Consider the following 19,638-nt stretch of genomic DNA (forward strand, 5'->3'; position numbering starts at 1 on the left):
GCAGGGCCTTCCCTAAGGCAGGAGATGGCTCACAAGAGCACCCTGCGGGGATAAGGGTTAGCGGCCCCGCCCCACCCTTAGATCTGCTCGGCTGGCTTATCGGGAAGGGTGGGGAGAGGCCTCCACATCTTACCTTGGCTGAAGAATTTTTAAATAGAAAAGAAAGCTATTGCTAAAAGAGAAAACAGGATCTTAGTCAGGGTATGTCACAAGTCTAGTGTTTATCCATTTACGTGTCTTTCGGAGTATCCCTTCTCTAATAACTACGGGGTATTATCTACTGGGGCATAAACTCTGGGCCAGAAAATGTGTTAGGCACTTTACATATATTTACTCCTCCCCCAAATCATATCAGGTAATGATTAGGTTATCTGCTGGCTATTAATTAACACAGCTCTGCAGGGGCAGAGCCAGGATTCTAGCCCAGGTTGTCTGACTCCGAAATTCTTGCACTTTCCGATGCCACAAAAAGGATCACGGAAAAAAACATTCAGAGAGGGGTGATTAGCAAGCTAGAGGACTGGGAAACCAAGTCGGGGGAAAACAAGAAATGGCTGAAGGAACTGGAGACACCTGCAGGCCTGGCGCGTGGAAGAGAGGGCACACTCTTCCCCCGTGCCCACCATGGCGGGAACGGGGTTTGGGCAGGAGGCACAAAGAAACTGGTCTGGGGCCCCAGAGTTCTTTACACCAGAGCCGTGAACGACTAGAGCTGCCCACAGAAGGCATGCGGCCCCGTGAAGTAACGAGCTCGCTGTCTCTGGAAGTGTTCCAGCAGAGCCTGGGTAACCACAACCGGGTCCTGCAGTGGGTGGGAGACCAAGTCAGATCAGCCTTCTGACTTCCAGAGTCAGTACTTCTAAGACGACAGCCCCTTTCTCGTCCTGCTGAAAGATTCAGAAGGATGCACCAGGAGAACACACCACAGCAAGCACAGCCTAAAGAGCACACGATGTGGAGTCTTCTGTCTTGGACTGGAAACTCCGCTTGCCACCAGTGGAGCGACTTACGTCTCTGAGCCTCAGTTCCCTCATCCGGAAAATGAAGCTAGTAATACCCGCCCTCCATACTTTACAGTACAGAAATCAATCAAAGGAACGTTAACTAAAACACTTTACAAACGGCACGGCACCCCCAGTATGAGCTCCTGATGCCACGCTACTCGCCTCCGGACGCCCCAGGTTAGCTGGGCCCTCGGCTGGCCCTCCCCCAACCCCTCCATCCGCCTGCGGCGTCCCCTCTTGGATTGCCCTGCCTCTTGGAGGGCAGGGCCCCGTTTGCTGACCTTAAAAAAAAATTCTGCTCCAGCCCCCAAGTTTAACAATGAAATATAAATATAATTTAGCTTATCACAAATGCAATCCCATCGACAATTAGGAGTAAAACAGCTGCTGCCAGCTCGCAGGGCTGTATGGCCAGCAGGAAATAAAACGCCTCCGGCTTCAGGTCACCGCTGAAACAAATCCTGGTCAGCCTCACATGTGCTTAATCAAGGAAGTCTGCACCGCGGGCTCCCACAGGACCCGAGGGCTCTTCCCCACCCTCTCCTGCATCTCTCCCCTCCCAGCTCTAGAACCCGAGCACAGTGCAGCTGGCACCCCGCAAGCTGCCCCAGCCTCTCAGCAGCTGGACTATAGTGATTGGGTTTGCTCTGGACACTCCTCTGACGTGGGCCTCAGCGCCTGCAGTCACATTTAGAGCCTGGGGAGGAAGCTGGGGTAAAGTTCAGTAGCAGTTTGCAGAGAGTTTTAGGCAATATCCTGCAACTCTTTCACAGGCCCTGAGGTCGTGGGGCTGGTCTCTTCTCTCCAACAGGCTCGGTAAAGGGTCAGGCTGCAGAAACGGGACTCTCTACTTTTCCCTAGAGGAGGCGCTGGATGCAAGCTGAGCACCCCGGGACAGGTGGTCACCCTATAGCATCCGGGCCGCGCATTCCCAGAATTCAGGGCGGGTTCAGCACGACGCCCCTTATGACACCAGAATGACTCTGTGGAAGATAGAAGTACTGTTGGAAATGCTTCTAGCTCAGTGGAAGGAGGAGATCACATCTTTCCTCACCCAGCGCATCGGAAAGGCGGTCAGCTGGGGTCAAAATTTCACAGTGGGTGAGCAGACATTACAAACTGTCAGCTGAGAATGACTCTGAGTTTGCTGGGCCCAACGACCAGGGGCTCCAAGGGCTGCCCGCTATGCCTCCTAACGGGTGACCATTTTCCCCTCTATTTTGCCTCTAAGAAAATTATTCACCACTCTATCTACGAAGAGAAAACAAATACTCTTGAGATACAAGACGTTGATAAGTGTTTATCACAAGCCAACCAACCAAAAACACTAGCAAGCAAATGATGTTTCTTAAAGCAAACTGAGCACAAGCCCAAAGCTGCTACGGGCAGGACGGGGCGCTGGGAGGGAAGGGGGGCGCGTGCGGCCGAGGTCCCCCTCCCCCAGCTGTAAAGAGCTGCCAGGCAGAGGCACCTGGGGAGGAAGGCGGTAGTGGACCAGCGGGTCTTGGAGGAAGCCTGGGCTCTGTTTCTCCCCAACACCCAGGAGGGTGTGGGACGTCTCGCTGAACCAAGGGCCGAAGCCCCAGCCCGGCGGGTCTGAAACAAGTACACTGTGCCCAAAGCACGTCTGCTGTCTGCATCTGCCTGAGCTCACGCAGCGGCCCTGACCAGGCCCAGGCTCTTCAAGGTGGGGTCACATTTTACAAGCCCCACCCTGAGAAAGCGATTACCCCTTCGCAAGCCATTAAACTCCCCCTAAAGTGACAAAGAACAGGAAGGAAATTCCAAAAGGGGAGATCCGCACCAGTCGGACAGATCCCCTCCCTTAGGCTCTCAGGCCTGAGCGAGAACCCAGCCAGCGGCGGCGGGAACCTGAGAGGAGAGCACACGCCACTGAGAAATCAAGGAAAGGGAGCCGGCCTCCTGCGCTCCCCTCTGGCTAGGCCAGCCTGACACTTCCTCCCGGTCCCGAGGGTCACACGCCTCCACAGGGAAACCTCTGGGGCACGAAGATCTGGAAACCCAAGCTAATGCCCATTTAACTTAAGCTGACCATTACACTACCAACATTACAGACATTCCTAGTCGCATGGACCGCTGTGGTTGAAAAAGACTGGCCTCTACCAATACTTCCATGGTACAGAACTGATCTTGTGCGTTCGGGAAACCACGCCGTGCTTCTCCAGCAGAGTCCTCTAACACGCTTGCGACCACGAAGCTGAGGTTCTCCCGCTCACCCCCTTCACTCGACTCGAATGCCTGCGATAAAGGCCCCCTCGTGTTGTTCAAAAAGAACATCCCTGCTCTTCCCTTTTATCTTCCCTTAACAGTTTGCCATCCAGTGATAGAAGGGGCCTCGCCTCCAACAGTCCCGGCCTTTTATCTCCCGCTGACCTGACCACGCAACAGCAACAACACAAAGCCAGGGGCTGGGTTTCCTGCAGCTCGCCCAGAGGGGCTGTTTGACTCGTGTAAAATATGACTGGCCTCCAAAACCTTGGAACGATGCCGAGCAGCACCCACCCAGCTTCCATTTCAGCTCCGGCTTTAAAAGCCTCCAGGTGCAGTGGACCAGCGCCCTCCCACCCCACCCCCGCGCCTCCGTGTGGTAGAGGCTCACCGCTTCCAAGGAGAGCTCGCTTTCCGGGCTCACGCACATATCTGCTTTCCGTCCGCAGCAAACCTAAGAGCTCTCTTCGTCAAAGTCCAGAAAACCCTAGAAGTTAGTTACGGTAGCTCCAGTTGAAGTCTGAGTTTATACTGCTATTATTAAAGTAATTCGGTAGCGTTTAATAACATCCTTCACCACTGGAACGCAGGGAGCACACCACGTGCTTCCCTGTAAAATAAGCAAGCAGCCTGAGATACAGCGGACCCCTCGTCTGCAGAGTGAGGACAGGCCGTGACCTCTGACGCCCTCCCCAGGCCTAACTCTCGCGTGAGACTCAGCTCTGCCGGGACGCCTGGCTGCTCTCAGGCCTGGTCTCTGAAGACCTCCACCCGCCTCACGCTACGAGCGCTCCCGTGGATATCCAGGGCCAAACTCCACTCTCAAGGAATCAAGGCAGACGTGGGGCTGTGTGCCACTTACTGGGTGGGACGACCAGAGGGCATCCACACACCAGAGCACAGAGGGCCCTGCTCCCCGCGTTCAAGGCCAGGACTTCCATTTTCTTGGCATCACACCAGCACATGTGAAGTTAATAGGTTCCGAGGATGATAAGATCAGATGTTTGAAACAGTCCCCCAGAGTTCCTTTCTGGGGTATAAGGAATCTTTCCAAAGCCAATTAATGAAAAGAAAAAACTTCCTGGCCTAAACACACGTCCCCTAACCCCTCACAATCTCAGAGGCAAGAGGGAGGGGCGGGAGAGAGGTGATGGAGTGGTGACATACGCAAGGCAGTGGAGAAAATGGGGGCAAATGAGTGACAGAAGCCAGGTTACGCATTAAACCCACAACAATTCCTGTGCCAACACTCCAAAATGGAGCCGGTACTTTCAGGATCTTTTTTTATGAGGCGAGATACCAGAGTAAAAAACAGTGTGCACAGCCCAGAGCGGCCACGCTGCCCCGTGCACCACCAAGCACGCCGCCTCCTGTACGGCCCCTCTCCTGTCGCCACGGGACTGGGCTGTGTCACTGGCCCATCTGAGAACAGGAGCCAGCTAACCGGTTCAGCCCCACCGGCCAAACGGCAAGTGCTCCACGTCCTCAACTTCCTCCCAGCCATGAAGTCAGGAACAACCTGTACAGACAAAGAAAACAGAAAACTTGCGAAACAACGGCATCTACCGTGCTCCCTGAATATGCCCGAGGAAACTTTTTCAAAGCCCTTTAAGATGCTTCATTACAATTCTGGAAAGAAAACGCAGTCCACTGCACCCAGGCACGCACATGTTCACACAAACCCAATTTCATGCTCTGCCGGCCCCACGACGAAAATGCAGAAGTCAAAATATAACTCGAGAGAGTGGCCCTGGTTACTTAACAGATCGGAATTATAACTGACACTTTTCCAAAACTGTATGAGAGGCCAGGGACATCCTGGCAGGTTTCCAATCTGGAAACAGAATTTGCCTAAGGGGGAAAAAATAAAGGTCTAACAGATTATACAATCTGCTACCTAGCCACAGTGAAAATGCTGTTTAGATGGGGATGTGAGGGAAAAAAAAAACCTCACCGTCTCTTTATTCCTTGTAGTTAACCCCTAATACAATGCCGTAGCCAAGGCAAGAATAACCCTCTCAGGGCTTCACCACCAAGAAACTACTAATCGTGGGGATGACTTTTTTTACCCTATCAGCCAAGATTCATTTAATGGGATCACAGTTTGGAAGACGGATATGCAAAGTAATTCCTAGTTCCGCTGGCCTTATGTGGAGATTTTGAAAGTACCATGCAATCGGTGCCAGTCACATATTCTGTACAACCCAAATTTACAGTCAGATGTTATTATTCGCGTTCACAACATTAGGCAAATACTGTTTTAATTTTTTTAGCTTGAAGAAAGGGAAAACAAAGGGACACATTAATCCGTCAAAGTTGCCAGGCCCTAAAACTTTCACAGCTTCTTCTCACTTATCATTTCGACGGCTTCAGCCACCAAACAGCTTTCATTTAAAAAAATGAGTGTCTTTAGTTTCCTGCAGTTTGAGTTCCAGGCCCATCCTTGCTGCTTTCAGTGTGCTAGAGCCCAAGCCTGGGCGAGTGCACAGAAAATGTGCATTCTCCGCAAGGGTTAAAATGAGTTAAGAGGTTCTATACTATTTTTGTACCCTAGCTGTAGGGCGAGATTTGGTATCATTGTGAAACCCTGAAATGGGATGAAGCTCAATCTCAGACATCAGTCTACTTCAAGTTGCAGATGTTAGAACCACCAAGAGCTGGAAGATAGAGCCCCCGGCCTCAAAGGCTGATACTCAGGCTGGGGAGATAGAGTAGACAGGACACAGAGAGATAAATTCCAATCCAAGGGAAAACGGATTACGAGCCACAAGCCTGAAAGGCTGCAGGGCTCCTCAGAGGTAAGTCATCGAGCGTGCGGGAAGTGGGGCAAAGGCAAACCTGAGCTTTGAGGAAGGATCCGGCGTTCAGAAGACAGGGCATTCCAGTCAGAAGGAAATGCACGAGGGAAAAGCACGGAGACCCTAGAGGTACATCCGGATGGGACACCGTGCCATGAGAGCACCAGCTCCTAAAAGCCTACCTTTTCACCCTTCTCCAGCGAAATGAGGACTTACTGAGATTCTCACAATGCTGAATGCATTCGTTTTTTCAGGTTAAAATGCCCCCTTTTAAGAGGAAATGATGGGTTTCCCTGGTGGCACAGCGGTTAAGAATCCGCCTGCCAATGCAGGGGACACGGGTTCGAGCCCTGGTCCAGGAAGATCCCACGTGTCGCGGAGCAACTAAGCCCGCGAGCCACAACTACTGAGCCTGCGCGCCTAGAGCCCGTGCTCCGCAACAAGAGAAGCCTGCGCACCGCAACAGAGTAGCCCCCGCTCGCCACAACTAGAGAAAGCCCGCACGCAGCAGTGAAGACCCAATGCAGCCAAAAATTAAATAAATGAATTTATTTTTTTTTAAAAAAAGAGGAAATGATAAAGACAGTAGATGGTTGGGACTGTTTTTTAACGACCTTACTTGGCAAAAGAAAAAAAATGGCAATCCCCTGTGTAACTGCCAGAGCTTTGCCTTCAGTCTCTGGCCCATGCAAACAAAACCCTTGGGAGCCATCAGACTACACCAGCCCACTGTGCAAAAGGAGGGAGAGTGGAGTGGGGGAAACGGCAAAGATGGGGCTGGCAAAACGACGCTGAGGTCAAGGCTCCACCTCAGAGGGGTGAACTTCATCCTGTGGCTGTGGGAACCCACTGAAGCCCCCACCACTCCTTCGGAAGAAAACCTCTGGGATGAAATAATCGTAACCACATTTTCAAAAGCTCTTGGCAGCAGTTTAAAAATTTGACGATTAGAGGCACATAACCCAGATAGGAGGTTACTGCAATACAGTCTAAGGGACAGACATGAGGAGCACGGGGTCAGGAGAACATCACCGAGGGACCGACCAGGCTGCCAGGAGTGAGGGCGAAGGTCAGGGAGGCGCTGGGCTTCCTGCGCTGGCAACAGACCGGGCCACAAGGCAGTTAACTTCGATGCAGGAAAAATTCCCAGTACAGGAGAGAACAAAGAGAATACAGCAGGAAGGGACGGGTTACCGAGTAGCAGGATTAAGCAAGGAGTTCTGTTTAACAGAAATCCAAAGACGGTCCCTAGCCAGAAGGGAGCAGATGGGAAAAAGGAGAAGGTTCTGGAGGAGGTGGGAAAGGAGGGCCGGGGGGCTGTCAGGCACAGGAAGATGAAACACTTGTGGTTGAACGGAATACATAACATATGCAGACATATAAATGCACGTATTCATTGTCAAATGGGCTGCTGACGTGGGGGGAAAGTGCTTAAACAGCCTTAACTTACAGGTTACAAGTCCACACAAAACTGTACCAAATACAAAACAAGACAAAACCAAAATCCACCCTGCTCTCCCTTTCAAAGAGCCTAGCCTATAAAACGAACACGTTAGATGCTGGGTAAAACATTTTATTGAATCGATACGGTCTAGAGCGGCGCTGTCCAAAGACGAAAAGAATCTCTGCGCTGTCCAGTCTGGCAGTCTCGAGCCACGCGTGGCCGCTGAGCACCTGACGTGAGGCTAATGTGGCTAAGGGGCTATATTTAAAATTTTCATTTCAGTTAAACAGCCACATGCGGCTAGCCGGCTGTTGTACTGGACAGTGTAGGTCTATGGCATTTTTTTCCTCCAGTAATCTTGAGTTACTAGACGGTGGTCCTTAATTCATTCGCTTGCTTCCCAGGGTTTTCAAGCCCTAAAGCAGGAATAAAGATGATCTAGTATAGTTTTAACTGGAAGGCATGGGAGGGCAGTGAGCTGACCCCAGAAGTTACTTACTTTGCTATGATTCTTTATTCTTCCCAGGGTTTATCAGAGTTTCAATGTACAAAGGGAAATAACCCATGAAACCAACAACAGAGGGACATCTCCTAAGCTAGGCTCGCTTCTTCTAGGTGAGTCATCAGTTCCCTGCCCCGTCTACCCAAAACCTGCTCAGGCCTGGTCCCACCTCACTCGTGAAGGTCAATGTGTGAAAACATGGGAAAATGTAAGTTAGACCAAGGTTAGAAAGCAATCTAGTACATTTAGGCATTCTATGTTACAACGTATTCATGGATAAGTCTGGCAGAGGCCACCTGAAATGAGATACGCATCATGGGACTATAGTGCTCCTTTAAAAATAAAAGTATAATTTAATGTCACTGTAAACTTGATGTTTGTAATTTAAAGTTATTGTTTTAAAAAGATACAAGAAAGTAATCAAACTGCATTCCTTTTTAAGCTGTTAAACTGTTCCCTCCTTCCTTCTCTCCCTTCTGACCTTACCTTTCTTTAGTCACAGCCCAGTGCCCGGCACACAGTAGGTTTTTATATAGTTCATCCTACAAATCTGGGCCATCTACTAGGAGTGATATGCTCAGGTTGATAAGCCCTGCTCTACAGACAAGCGCAAAATTCATACCCTTGAAACTATGTAAAATTTATGTGGTATCATTTTTGGGGGGGGGGGGGGGAGTCCATAAATTTGATCAGATTTTCAAACCTTCCTTTTTCTTATGAAGATGAGATTAACCATGTAATTCACTTCAAATAGTGTCTGATACATGGCAATAACTCAATAAAAGTTAGTGACATCAATTCCCCCAACAAGCTCCCAATGCCTGCTATAAACAGGTATAATTTTACGACAGAATTCATCCTACAGAGAGATCATCGTGAGCCCCCCATCTATGTCACTGGGTTTACATGGTTTTGCTCTGTTCCCATTATTCCAGAAATAACTGATGGAACCAAGTTAGTTTCTTGATGATATTAGGTTAAAACAGTGCATATTATCACCATCTCTAGGCCATCAAAGGCAATGAGGAGGTTTCCTCTAAGATCCACATAATAGGTATAAATGTGGCCCAAGCACTAGCAATTCCTGGGAATCTCAAAGGAGTCCTAGAATAGAGGGTGGTCTTGTGGAGGATGTTTGTTTTTTAATTAACAAAAGGTAATGGGGGCGTTAGTGAGCCTTTTAAATAGGAACCAAGAATTTAAACTGATTCCCTCTATGCAGTCCTTACGTAAATTGCAATGCATAAATAAAATACATTGGCTGTAAAAGGGAGGATTATATCAACTGTAAAATTCAAACGTCACAACCAGGGGAGTGGGAAGAGTGACTGTGGTGACTGAGGTTAGAAGGTGTTGGGCTGGTGGCGGGCTAGCTTGGTCCTTGTTTTCTCATGTGTCCTTTGAAGGTGAAAACTAACCAATTTTTTCTGGCCTTCAAGCTGTCAGAGGATTAAAAAAAAAACTCCGTCTGAAAAAATAAACAAATGAGACCTGCAATCTCCCTTCAAAAGGTGGGGGTGGGGGTTGGGGGGGAAATGCCCCACCTAAGGCCCTTAAATATTTCCTGATGATTGTTACCTCAATTAGTAACTATCCATCTACGACAAGACTGGGCAGAGCAGGGGATGGTGGGAGTCAGGGGAGGGGGAGAAGAGATGTTCCAGGAGCTCACCACCTAGGTGAGAAAAGAAGAAACCATGAGAAGGTAAGAGAATTTAGTGTTGTGTATGCAGTACTAATTTTAAGTCCAGAAAAACCACTGGCATGTAAGTGGAGGGGTGTCCGAGGTGGAAGAGAGCCTGGAGGAGCTGATACCCAGGGAGGACCACGAGAAGCCCCGGAGCCAGGTCCTGCTTGCCGAGGGCGTGTGGGGCAGTCGCGGGGAGCTGAGAAAGCTGGGCCAGGGCAGCAGAGGGTGTCGGTCGGGGCAGCAGGGGGTGTCGGCTCGGCTCGGGGCAGCACCAGAGGATGATGTCAGAGTTTTAAGGAAACCTGTTTGAACAAGGTATGGGACCGCGGGGGAGGGAGACCAGACTGCAATGGGAACAAAGGGACTAGAGAGGGAAAGATAAACCTGAATGCCTTTCACAGAACTGCAGAGACCTGGAGGGAGCTGAGCAGGAAGTGGCTCCTGCCACAGGCTCGATTTCCTGGGGCACTAGCACGGCGCTGGGAAGAAGTTTTCCACTGTTAAGGGGGTTGGGCTCCATTACTTTTTTAGACACTTGCCAAGTGAAGAAATGGAGTGGATGAGAAAGGAAGGTCTTGGTACCTCGGTGAGATACTGGGACTCACGAGTGCAGGGGGGAATCGACCCCTCCACAGAGAGGGGAGGCCTGTACTGGCTGAGTGGAGACTCAGAGATGGGAGGGTCCAGTACGGAGCACGAAGAACACACATTCTGAGCCACAGACATAGGAACAAGGGCTGGCAGGAAGGAGGTCCCCAGGAAGGAGGAGAATGTGGCGTCCAAATAAGTGGGAAAGCACTAGCAACGAAGGGGCATCAAACCCCTCTGAGTCCGAAAGATGCAAGAGTAAAGCGCACATAAGGGGGAGCTGAAGGAAGTTCACAGTTGGATGGTCCTCATCTTGAGCACACAGTAGGCACCCCGTCTGCGGATTAGTAATCTCAAGAAAGTAGGCGGCGGGTCAGATGCTGTGAGTAGGAGGAAGAGAAAAGGGGAACTGATGGCTTCAGGAGCAAAAGACCCCAGGGAGCTGGCGGGAGGGAACGCAGTGGCTGAACGGGGGTTGGGCGGGGAGAGGGGTGCTCTTAGCTTAGGTCTTTACAATCACATGACCTCAAGGTGCTGGGGAACAAGAATGGGCCCAGGGGAGGAGCCAGGAGGCCCTTTGGAGCCCCCTCTTCCTACTCAGGGTAAGTCTGGCATCCTGTTTCCTACTCTGGATGGCTGGCTGAGGAGAAGGGAGGAAAACCGTGTTATTTCAAATGGTTGCATCTTTTATTCCTACTATTTGAGGCAAGCCTGGTACGTTTCTTTCAACAGATGCCCGAGTCACACATGTAGCTGCTTTCCTCAACAGTAAACAAGTGGATTCTATCTACAAACAGCAAGGACACCAGGTCTGCGAGGGGAGAGAAAACCTTTTCCAAACGCCCAACCCACCCCAAATGGCTTTCACCGTGTTTTTCTCACCAGGCTGAACTTTGCAACTCTAAACCCATCAGATGCACCTTGGTGCGGAATGCAGCTGGGAACCTGCTCAGGGCCCAGGAGTTGTTCTTAAGAGGCACTCGGCCCACCCCGGGCATGGGCTGGGGCTTCCCGAGTTCTCAGGGTCAGCTGGTCCCGGCAAATCGGCACGCAGGGCCCGGTGATTCAATTAGTGTGAGTTCAGTTGCTCTTTTTTAGGTCAGTTCTTTCTTCTTTTGTTTAGATCTGACTCAAGATTTACTTCAATTATCTACACCTCTGTTAGAGCACCTAAACAACTTAAACTGTTGAAAGTGATGAAGGCAAAGGAAGGGATGAAGGGAAAGGAAAGGAAGAACTTGGATCTTTAAAAAAACACACAAATGGTCTCCTCCCTCCCCCTCCACCATCTCTGTTCTCTTGAATTACTCAAGTAGACAAGCAACTGTTTCTCACAGGAAAATGCTAGACTCCGAGTCTGAATGTGAAAACCCCGTGGTTAAGCCCTGGCTTGCAGAAAACTAAAAATTTCAGCAACCCTGGAATGAAATGTTATGTTCAGAGCTATACGAAGCATCGCAGCTGCTCCCAGCCAACATGAAAACTGAAAGGGGTGATGCTATCTTTATCCTCTACCTACAGGCAAAGCTGGTACCATCCTGGGCCGGGCGGCCCAGGAGCCGGCTCAGTTCTAGGCTGCTGAGCACAAGAGACAAAGGAGGCAAAGGAACACAGGGGCCAGCAGAGCACACCTAAGCAACAACACACAACAGAGCCACCGGGAAGAAAGAAAATGCGGTTAATCATTAAAAATCTGAAAAGGATGCAAGGATACGGAACTGCTTGAAAAGCTGTTCTCACTGCCATTTGGAAAATCTGCTTCAATCAGGTCAAAATTCAAAAGGTTAGATCGCATCTAACTTGACCTGAATCTCCCAAGTGGAAGGAGAACCCTTTAATCAATTTTCTAGGAAGAAAAAACACATTTCTCCACTCAAACTCAGAAAGCGTCTTTAGACCACCTCATGGAATCAGGCCGCAGATGCGCATCTCAGAGAAGGGCAGGTGATGGAAAATGACCGACTCCAGAAGAGTCGGGAGGCAAGGGGACGAGAACGGGGCTTCGCTCACAGCTCGAAGCTGACACACAGGCTGAGGAAAACGCTCCCCGGCGTGACTGCGCCGCCTCACTCTGGGCAAACGCGTCCCACTAGCAACTCCTGCTGCCCCTACGAGCCCCAGGCTGCGAGCCGCTCCGGCTCAGATGACGGCCGCCGCCGGGCCGCGCGACCCCCAGGCCCGGCCAGGCTGCCGGCAGCCCGCCACACACATAAACCACCCACGAACGGAGCTGTGGTGAGGGGCTCGGCTCGCAACGTGAATGCCACCGACACACCACACTTCCTGCTCGCTCGGCCACACCATCTCCACTCAAGAGAAAGCGAAAACGACCGCAGGGCGGCCACCGCGGGGCCAGCGAGCAGGACGGCACAGCGGCTGCAGAGCGGACTCCGGGGCCACGTCGCCCGGGTTCAAATCCTGCCTCTTCCACTTGCCAGCTGTGGCGGCACACCCTTAGTTACAGAGCCTTTCTCTGCCTCAGTTTCCTCAGCTGCGAGGGGGAGACGACGGTAACACCTACTTCACGCAGCTGCTGTGGGACACGGGAGTGACGTGTGCAAAGTGCTTAAACACGGTCTGGGGCGGAGAGCACAAACTGCCCACACGCGTGCCAGCACTTCAGCGCTGATTCGCTAATTATCAGTCCAGCGGGCGCTACGGATATTCTCTTCACCCAGGGCCACGGTGCCCAAACTTCAGCAAGCATCCCGAGAGCGTACTGCGACAGAGTTCTGACTCAGAAGGTCTAGGGCGGGGCCTAAGAATGTGTGTTTCTAGCAAGTTCCCAGGTGATGCGGAGGCCGCTGGTCTGAGGCTCACACTCTGAGAACCACCGCTCTACGCACCGGTTAACTCCCGTGTTCCATGCTTCGCGCCTAAGCCTTACCTGGTTTATTTATCGGCACAGTGAGCCTGAATGAGAGACAGTGAGGAGAGCGGCAAAGCAGTTCACTGCTCAGAGCATATCCAAGTGCTCTTCCACACTGCCGAGCACCCCTGCACCTCTGCATGCGGCGGCTCGCACGACAAGTTCCGGCCAATGGGCTGCGGGCAAAGACGACACACATCGCTTCCAGGCTGAAGGTTTTAAAAGCTGATGTGTGGCCTGCTGGCTCGCTCCTTACTGTGGCAACCTGGAAGCATGCGCAGTGGCGGGCAGGGGGCTACAGGACGACAGCAGCCTGGACCCTGGGTCACTGCTGGGAAGGGAGCTACTGTAGAGAGCTGCTGGCCTGCAGCAGATTTCACATGAAAAGCAATGACATTTTGTGCGTTGAGCCACTCAGATTTTAAAGTTTGACAGCTTAGCTTAAGCCCACTAAAACACTTCCTGTCACCGCTATAAGAAGGGCCTTCGCATCAGTCTTAAGTCCAACCTAGGGACACAGGTGTGAGGTATTTTATAACACAATCAGTTAGCGAGGGTTTCTACCCTATTCTCGTTCACTTCAGTTCATCAAATAGATGTTTGTTTTTTTTTTAATCCTCCCATTTTGGGTCTGTTTTTCACCAGATATAAAAATTCTTCACTGCAACATGATTATGTAACAGTTGCCAATAATTCAGAAAGCTGAATATACTAAGAAGTATTGAAAATGTGAAAAATAAATACACTGAAGGACTCGGGTCAAAAGTCCCATGAAAAAAACTGTGCACGCGCGTGCACACACACACACACACCCAGAATCCCTTGACTCTAAAAGACAGGCCAGAAGGAAAGGGTTTCCATTTTATTTACTAAATCATGTGCAAACTGATATCGTACTTTGCCCAAATAGGAGAAGGTGATCTCTTTAAGGTAAAAGCATCACCATTTAACCACAAAACTGCTCTTAAAAGAAAAAATCGTAATTTCTAGTTAACCTAGGAACATTTGCAACTTGACATGCAGGTAATGAACTGTTCACAGTATATTACGTTCCAGATTATGTGGAATAAAACATGATAAAGATCCTTCTGTTATAAAAATTACCACTAACCCCACACACACGGCCCAAACAAAACGTAACCTAGAACAACTCCTCAACTTGAACTAGAAAATTCATGAAATAAACAAAATGACAAGAATTGGGAGGACTTCCCTGGTGGTGCAGTGGTTAAGAATCCGCCTGCCAATGCAGGGGACACGGGTTCAAGCCCTGGTCCGGGAAGATCCCACATGCTGCAGAGCAACTGAGCCCGTGCGCCACAACTACTGAGCCTGCACGCCACAATTACTGAGGCTACGCGCTAGAGCTCGCGAGCCACAACTACTGAAGCCCGTGAGCCACAACTACTGAGCCTGCGCGCTAGAGCCCGCAAGCCACAGCTACTGAAGCCCACGCGCCTAGAGCCCGTGCTCCACAACAAGAGAAGCCACCGCAGTGAGAAGCCTGCGCACCGCAACGATGAGTAGCCCCCGCTCGCCGCAACTAGAGAAAGCCTGTGCGCTGCAACAAAGACCCAATGCCGCCAAAAATAAATAAATAAATAAATTAATTAATTAAAAAAAAGAATTGGGGAGAGAGAATTTAAAAATATGTAATAGAATCACATAGGTCCTTTTGGTCTATGGAGCAAACAGCACTTCTCAGGAGGGCCCTCTGTGAGAAGGACTTCAATTGAGTAGGATCTACAACGTCTCTCAAAGGTGGGGGGATTTCTTGCTAGAATTCTCCCTAGCCCTTTCTACAGAGGGCAGGAGAACAAACCCCTTGTGAACACACACACACACACACACACACACACACACACACACACACTTTAAAACTCATCTCCGAAGGAGCTCAGTGGCTCTCTGCTCCCCAATTAGCAGCGGCAGAGCTAAGCTGGAGATGAAGGGCCCTGCTGCCCTGGCCTTCTCAAGTTCCTAGGCCCTTGAGCGCCTCATTCTCTGGGTGTGTCACATTCCACCTCTTGAGGTACTTCCACGTGGCCAAAAAGAAAAAAAAAAAAGGTAAACACTCAGGTAATGCATTTGGTCACATATTATAATTCAGCTGTAAAACCAGAGTTAAACTAATTAAAAAGGCCCCAACACTAATTTCTCTAATATGTTTTATAGCTATTTGGCAACTGCTGGGTTTTATTGGTGAGTTCATTTTTTTTTTCTTTTTTCATTTCTTTCAGGAGACATGAAAAAGTCATTATAAAAAAAAAAAAGAAAACCTGAAAATTTAAACATCTCTATTTTTAAAAAAAAATCTCATGCCATACTACCTTGAAGACACTGGGGAGAACAATAAAGTCTCCATGTATACCCTAAGACAGGGTTACTTCTCTACTGTTCATAAGGAGCTAACCCTGGGGAACCTTCTCTTAGGATAACAGGAATAACGTGCAATCAGATAATAGGTGGATCCATTACTAATCACAGAGCTAAAGAAAGCTGGCAGGGCATCCTGCTAGTACCCTCCTGCAAGGCCCCTGAAAACTCCCTACTGTTCAGCCAGTTAGGGAATGTACACATTATAGCTGGCTCATAATGTATCTGCACACCAGAATTGCTGTGTGTACATCTGCAAGAGAGACATAATAGGAACGTCCACATTTAGAAGATGAAAGCCATAGAAAAAGCAATCTCATGTGATTTTTGCAGTCTAACTTGCTCAGTTTATTTCTTCCATAATCATGTTCCTAATGAGAGAATCAAGCTATAAGTAAAGTCCTAGGAGTTTATAACCATGATGCTTTTTATACAGCCAAAAGGCCCTTTCCATTGCTTATACCCAAAGAGGCCTGTGGTGAAACAGACCACCACAGTGGCGGTGACTTCTTTCTACCCACTGTCCACGTGTCCTGGACTCACGCGAGAGCGTCACAGGATGGTTCTCTCCACCCGGCAGCCCCACGGCCACCGTGTAGGCACAAGACTGCAGCGCCCTCACTCCTGCCACGTCCTCCACCTTGCGCCAAGTATTAAATCTCAGGCCATACAAATGTCACGTCCCCGTGGCGTGCAACTTTTATGCAGACCTAAGGCTACGACCAAAACCAGTTCTTGGCTACATGACTGCCGAGCCGGCACATCCCACGTACTCAGCAGCTAGCTCTCTCCGTGGACTCCTCAGCACAGAGACTGCCCGCGCTGCTGCTCGGGGGCTGGTCTGCAGATCATATGACAGCCGGAATCCCTCGGACACAAGCAGGCATTGTCCACTTTTCCTTGAAATCTCAAAATCCTGGATAAGACCAGCAATCAAGTAACACTTAAATCCTCCAACAACCTTAAATCAATTGACCAAATTCTTCTCTTTGGGTCTCAACTCCCCCTTTACAAATAAAGCGATGATGTCCAATAAAAGCCATTTTCGTCAGCTTTTAAAGCAGACCCACAGCACTTACTTTAAATAAAAGGTTAGGATTACGTGATTGGGGGAAAGCATTTAAACAAACAACGAACGTTACGGACGGAGCTGCTAATAACTGCCCCACAATTTCTGTGGTGCCTTTAGAGTGCTCTGGGGGTGTCAGAGCATTAACTGAACGCTCCCTTCCTTCTTCACGGCTGGCCTCCAGACCCACAGATGACTCACGGAGGCTGAGCTCCGGGCAGCCAGCAGCTGCTCAAACCCGGGCCTGGATGCTTCCCTCCCTACTCCTCCAGCCCCAACATCCCAACCTCTCAACAGGTGTCCCAGAGGCCAGCCCACCGTGGATGCCATAAGCACATCATCTCAACCGAGCCGAGCCGAGCAAGGAGCTGCAGGTCCTCACAGGCCATGACACAGAAGGAGACCAAGCCCTTCCACCCTCCACCATGCCCCTTCCCTCCAGCAAGCCCTCTCTGCGCTGTCCACACTCCAAAAAGCCAGCACGAGACCCGCTCCTTGCTTCCTGGGAAGTAGTAGGTTTTATTACTTTTCCATCTGCTGTGAGCGTCTAACATCCAGAGAACTAATTCTTATTTCTCACGTGCAATTCATATAGATTTCCCTTCCCTGACAGAGTCACAAACATCTAACCATGAGAGAATGCGTTCCACCTTCAGCATGGCAATCAGGAGGTATATAGTTTCCATGGATACCCAGAAGACCAAATTTCAAAACTAATTACATTTTCAAAAGGAACAATTTCTCTTAGTAAAAAACAAACAAACAAAACCAAAACACAAAACCTATTTGATTCAGGAGCAGGAAAGTCTGTACCAACCATTTTATTTGTTAACTATGCATTACAGCAAATCTAAGCGCACAAAAACCTTAAATTTAATACTATCAGAAGCTAGTATGTATTTAAAATACGTGTATGAGTATGATTATTAAAACTTAGGCCTAGCAATGCTCTATGCTTAAGCAGATAAAATTAAAATTTTACAGCTTGCGAATTTTAGTAGCTTGAGAACTACTAGTATGTATTAGCTACCCTGGGAAGTTTTCAACTCTGGGATTTCCATGAAAATGTCCAAAAATAGTTAATGATGCCAAGGGAGATTTTTGGTGTACCACCACAGAGTGCCGCAGGGGTCTCCATCTGTAAAATGGAGCTACTGAGAATACAATTAACAAGAAACCTAAAAATATACAATCATCTCTGCCAAGTGAGCACATTTAATTTTTCAAGTTAGGATGAGCCCTCCTGCCAAAGAAGCCACACGGACGCTCCTCCAGGTGACATATTCAATTCTGGGCACAGACATGAACTGTGGAAGAATACAGACTAAAACAAAGGCAAACTCATAAAAACAGGCCAAGTGACCTCTGAAGTCCCTTCCAGCTCTAAATCCTATGGTTCTTAGAATAAGCCTATAGTTGGGATGAGGGGGGGAAAAAAAAAACACTCCTTCCTTCCATTTGTCATTTGATGGCTTACGATCAAATTTTTTTAATATTTAAGTTTTCTGAGGCCTCCCTTACACTCGCTCCTTTTCTACAGAGACTCCATCTCCCAGGGTATCTATGACTTCTATGGTACCCACCAGATAAAGGGTCTTCTCTAGCCCCTGCTTTAAAAACCCCATGACAGGACTTCCCTGGTGGTACCGTGGTTAAGAATCCACCTGCCAATGCAGGGGCCACGGGTTCGATCCCTGGTCCGGGAAGATCCCACATGCCGCGGAGCAACTAAGCCCGTGCGCCCCAACTACTGAGCCTGCGCTCTAGAGCCTGTGTGCGGCAACTACTGAGCCTGCGAGCCATAACTACTGAAGCCCACGTGCCTAGAGCCCGTGCTCCGCAACAAGGGAAGCCACCGCAATGAGAAGCCCGCGCACTGCAGCAAAGAGTAGCCCCCGCTCAGCGCAGCAACGAAGACCCAACGCAGCCAAAAAAGCAAAAAACAAAAAAACCTCCATGACATTCTGTGTATTATTTCAGTGAAAAATATGAAAGAACAATTCACATTAGGAATACAGAAAAACAACCCTCGTACCCTCGTGATGGTATTTGGACACCATTTGAACCTGTTAATGCCTCACTTTCTTCTCCTGCAAATCCGGTCAAAATAAATAATATTTTGGTATGTATCTGTACCCACTGGAAGTTTGATTCTAATGCTTCACGTTAACTCATAAAGCAGCTGCACATCACTGAGGAGAGCTGTGGGGGAAGTATCGAGAAGTTATAAAACTCCTGGGTGTAAATCACTATAAAGTATCTTTCTAACTTGCCCATCTCCTTAAGCAGAGCATGGTGAATCAACATATGATTAATCTAACCTTTTTGGGCGATGACTCAGGATCACTACAGTGAACAACTATTACACAAGGTGCCTTCGGAAACTAGTGTCATAACCCTCCCCCTTCAGTTTTGCTCCTATGCCACACGGGCCTCAGTCAGCCATGCTTTTTTTTTTAGCTGAAATTTTTATTCCAGAGACGCACTGAGAGCATGTGGATATACATGCAGTTGTAAGAAACAACACAGAAGGCCCCTCTGTTCAGGCTGTTTGCGTTCTCCTGTCTCATCCCCGGACATCCCTTCTTGCTGTTCTCAGAGCATCTCCTTCTGATGGCTTTTCTCCACCCTCAACCACCAACTTTGGCCTCTAATTTCTTGTGGACTGGAAAATGGGAGACGAGGTGGTCAGGGCCGTATCTACAGTGAGAATAAATAGTGCTAAAGTGTGGGCCCAAGGACCATCATGAATCAAGGGTAAGAGTGTTAGCGCCGCGACTTCCTCCACCTGCCCGGCTTCCGAAAGCTTTATTTTTTTGCATTCCCCCTCCGCCACCCCGGTGGTTCTCCCTCACTCCCAGGCTAAAGATTCTGGACCTCAGAATGCCAAATAAGTGACCTCCACAGAAGTGATATATTACTTTTGAGTCAACTGAATACTAGCTAAGCAACTGCTGTTTCCATAACTGGTAATTGGTACTCTGGCAGTACCCAGTGTCTTACCCTGAACATTATCTACCAAGCACTGTTAATAGCCTGAAATGAAAACACAGAGCCTAAAAAAAATTT

General features: G+C 49.2%; 1 protein-coding gene across 24 annotated transcripts in view; it reads right to left on the reverse strand.

Moving 5' to 3' along the window:
- RREB1 (ras responsive element binding protein 1) overlaps positions 1-19,638 on the reverse strand; it is a 170,535-nt gene that overhangs the window by 76,627 nt on the left and 74,270 nt on the right. Inside the window, exon 1 of one of the 24 annotated variants that reach the window (XM_082347691.1) lies at positions 13,143-13,300. The exons of the other annotated variants lie outside the window; for them this stretch is intronic. The gene's annotated coding sequence lies outside the window, so the exon portion shown is untranslated. Of the gene's footprint in view, positions 1-13,142; positions 13,301-19,638 lie in introns of those variants that run through there. 24 annotated transcript variants of the gene reach the window in all.

The sequence above is a fragment of the Balaenoptera borealis genome (genome assembly GCF_965194805.1).
Source record: "Balaenoptera borealis genome assembly, chromosome: 12".
In the NCBI taxonomy this organism is placed as follows: domain Eukaryota; kingdom Metazoa; phylum Chordata; class Mammalia; order Artiodactyla; family Balaenopteridae; genus Balaenoptera; species Balaenoptera borealis.